The sequence below is a fragment of the Equus quagga genome, chromosome 3, assembly GCF_021613505.1.
Source record: "Equus quagga isolate Etosha38 chromosome 3, UCLA_HA_Equagga_1.0, whole genome shotgun sequence".
In the NCBI taxonomy this organism is placed as follows: domain Eukaryota; kingdom Metazoa; phylum Chordata; class Mammalia; order Perissodactyla; family Equidae; genus Equus; species Equus quagga.
In genome coordinates this window covers 74,468,671-74,472,967 of record NC_060269.1, presented here as the reverse complement: position 1 = coordinate 74,472,967, position 4,297 = coordinate 74,468,671, and positions in this window count along the sequence as shown.

Here is a 4,297-nt window from a genome sequence, read left to right as displayed (position 1 = left end):
CGCCACCTCAACGTGGCCTGATGAGCGGTGCCATGTCCGTGCCCAGGATCCAAACCAGCAAAACCCTGGGCTGCTGCAGCAGAGCACATGAACTTAACCACTCAGCCATGGGGCCAGCCCCTCTCTCTATTCTTGGTGTGAGGCCACAGCAAGTAGGCATCCATCTGAAAGCTAGGAAGAGAGCCCTCATGCCGGCTAACCATCTGATCTTGGCATTCCAGCCCCCAGAATGGCGAGAAAATTAATTTCCATTGTTTAAGCCACCCAGTCTTTGGCATTTTATTTATGGAAGCCCCAGCAGACTAATACAAGCTCTTGAGTCTTGCTGAAGAAAGTCTTCCACATCCTGAATGCACACAGATAATTGCCTGTATTTTCATCTAAATATTATGGATTTTATCATTTAAATTAAGATGAAGAAATCTAGAGTTTCAGACTCCCTAGGAGGCAGCAAGCTACATTGGAATGACCTGAAACCTCCAACTAAAATCTACATATCAATAGAAACTCATAATTTTAAGTATATAGATTATCTAGTTCTGTACACTGAGAAGGCCTAGAGAAATGACACCTAAATATCAATGAGCACAGCAAGTGCCCAGATTTTGGTCTCTAATTACCATTTTTTGCTAAAGGAAGTAGAACCTTTGGAAATTGACTGATTTCAAGTCTGGGCCAGGCAATGTAGACAGGTATCTTGTGCCAGAAAACCAGGAAGCTTTCCAAGACCAAAGGGTTTCCATCAAAAGGGATGGAGAAGCAACTTTGAAGGGGTTCAATTTGAGTATGAAAATGATATAGACAAAACATTAGGTATATAGAAATCCATTAATCTACAAGGATACTCAGAAAAGAGAAAATCTGAAAACAATAGCAAATAAAATCCAAAGGAACAAAATTTACTTTAAAAAATTATTATAGATTGTTATTACATTAATTCCTTACTCAAAAACATGCAATTAAAGAGAAATAAAAATGCATTAATTCAGGCTGTCTGATAGGAATTTTATTTTAGAGTTACCAAACAGCCCCAAAGAGCTGTACAGAAAAAAGTCAGCTAAGAAATGATAGCGTCAAACGATCACCACTTACAACCCTAATGTTTAATTGATTCAGGCAAGAATCATCAGTGGATGCAAACACTACTGGGTGAAACATTGATGGAGAACTGCGCAATTTCATGTTTCCAAAGTAGCAGCCCACATATTTTGCTGGATACATGGGGAAAAATAATTTTACAATGGAAGCAACAGTCACCGTCTTAACTGTGATCGAGTGAGAGAAGCTGACATTCTGAGTATGCTGATGTGAAATAAAATGAAGTTCACAGCATCACTTACGAAGTATTTTTGTAAAAGTATTGAATCTGAATCAAGTCAATCGCTAAATCTAACTTCCATTTTACAGGAAGCAAAGGCAACAGAGGAAGAAGTTAAAATGCTAGCACAAGGTTCAATCAGTGAAATTTGAATGTGGGAAATCCTACAGAAGTATTGCTCATTTCTTCAACGAGGAACATGATATGGGGTGAGGGGACTGTCTAGATTAAAGCAAGTTGAAAAGATAGAGCAACTGAATTCAATGTGTGGTCTTTAGTTGGATCTTGGTTTGAACAAACCAAATATAAGCACCGTTTAGAGATAATTGGGGAAAAATGAATCTTGACTTAAAACTCCATGTTATATATGAATTATTGATGATTTTGTTAGGTATGACAACTTTAGTGTGTTTATGGAGGAGAATATACTCAATTTTTATAAAGGCATGCTGAAGTATTAAAGTGATATTGTAATGTCTGTAAATTTACTTTAAAATACTTCAGCCAAAATTAAATGAACAAACCCAGGTGAAGAAAATATGGCAAAATATTAACAGTTGTTAAACTTAGATGATGGCTACAGTGATGATTAATTTTACGTGTCAACTCTATTGGGCCACGGTGTGCAGATAATTGGTCAAACATTATTCTGGGTGTTTGTGTGCAGGTTTTTGGGTGAGATTAACATTTCAATCAATGGGCTTTGAGTAGAGCAGATCACCCTCCACGCTGTGGGTGGGCCTCATCCAGTCAGTTGAAAGCCTTGATAGAACAAAGACTGAGTTCGCCTAAATAAGAAGGAATTCTGCCCGCAGACTGCCCTTGGACTCAAACTGCTCTTCCCTGAGTCTCCGTCTTCTGGCCTCCCCATCAGATTTTGGACTCAGCAAGTCTCCACAACTGCCTGAGCCAATTCTTTAAAACCAATCCATCTCTCTCTCTCTCCATATCATGTTGGTTCTGTTTCTTTGTATAATCATGACTAATACACAGATATAAGTGATGATTTTGCCTTTTTAAAATTTTTATGTATGTTTGAACATTTTAATAATAAAATATTTTAAAAACTTAGAGTTTTTAGGCATCTGATACCCTTGTTATTGAATAACTCATCCCTTTTCCATTGACCTATGGTGCAGTTCTTTTCATAAACCAAGTTTATATGTATGCATGACTCTCTCTTCCTAGGCTCTATTCTGTCCTTCGATTTATTCATTTGCTCTGTTCCAATACTATGCTGTCTTATGCAACATAATTTGAAAACAGATCCTGATAGCTGGAAACAGAAGTCTCCCCAGATTGTCCTTCCTTTTTTTTTTTAAGATTTTATTTTTCCTTTTTCTCACCAAAGCCCCCTGGTACATAGTCATGTATTTCTTTTAGTTGTGGCTCTTTCTAGTTGTGGCATGTGGGATGCTGCCTCAGCGTGGCTTGATGAGCGGTGCCATGTCCTCGCCCAGGATCTGAAATGGTGAAACCCTGGGGTGCTGAAGCAGAGCACAAAAACTTAACCACTCAGCCATGGGGCCGGCCCCTGTTCTTCCTTTTTTAATGACCTTCTTGATTTTTCTTGGATATTTGCTCTTCTGCATTAATTTTAATATTTTACTTTCAAATATTTTGTAAATCTGTAGAAGTTTTAGCTGTATCTTTAGATCAATTTGGGAAGAGTGGACATCTTTAAGATATAGACCTTTTCCATCCTAGTGTATGTTATGTTGTTGTGTTTTTATAGTGCCTTCTTTAATGTGATTTAAAAAAGCTTTACAATTTTCTCCATGACAATCATGAATATGTTTTTGGTACTTTTGGTTATGGTTTGATGACTTTTTATTTTGTGTTCTTTTTAAAACGGCATCTTTTAAAAATAATGTTTTCTAAATGATTTTTTAAGTTATATAAAAATAAATAATTGAATTGTATACATTGATTTAATATCTAGGCAATTCATTAATCCTTCCTTTTTATTCAAACACTTTCTTAAGTATCTTTTGGGTTTTTATGTTACTGAAAGTAATCAAATTTTTCTTTGTAATCTTTATACATTTGTTTCTTCTATTTCTATTTTCTGGCCAGGGCCTCTAGTGCAATCATGAAAAGAGTGATGTAACGTGTAATGCATTCCTAATATTAAAGAAATGCTTTATTTAAAAAATTATTATTAATTATGATGTTTACTGTGGGAATTTCATAAACATACTTTTCAAATTAGGAAGCTTTTCTTCCTAACTCCTAGTTTACTCAAGGTTTCTATCATGAATATATGTTGAATTTCATCAAACATCTTTTTCCTGCATCTGTTGAGATTGCCAAGTTTTTCTCCTCCAATTTGTTAATGTGTGAATTAAATTAATCAGATCTTCTAACAACAAGCCAGTGTTAACTTCTTGGCTTAAATCTAAATTGATTGTGATATATTTTCTCTTGTGTGGAGTCTTGGATTTGCCTTACAATATTTGGTAGGGTTTTGTACGTATGTTCATCAAAATCAACTGCCTGTCATATTCCTTTGCTGTACTTTGCTTTTCAAATTGGGACTATCAATAAAATGGCTTGAAGCATTTTTCTTTCTGGAAAAGTTTATTTAAGACTGGGATTACCTATTCCTGAAATATTTGGTATAGTTTGTTTTGTAAACTTGTCTGGGCCTGATGTTTTCTTTGTGAAAATATTTCAGTTACTCATTCAATTCTTTAACATGGTTATGGGCCAATTCTGATTTTTTTTAATCAGCTTAAAATTTTTCTTTTATTGGTGGGGGGAATAGAATGTTTTGTCTGAGTACAAAAATGAGCAAAACTGTAGTCTTAGACTCAGTTGATTTCTCCTGATGGGAGCAGCAAGCCGAAGGGAACAGGGACAGCTTCTCTAGAGTCGGGGATGTGCTCGTTCCCCATAGGGTGCTGCTTACAAGGCTGATGCATCTGCTGAAATTCATTGAGCTGTACACGCATGAGCTGTGCACTTCCATCTTCATCC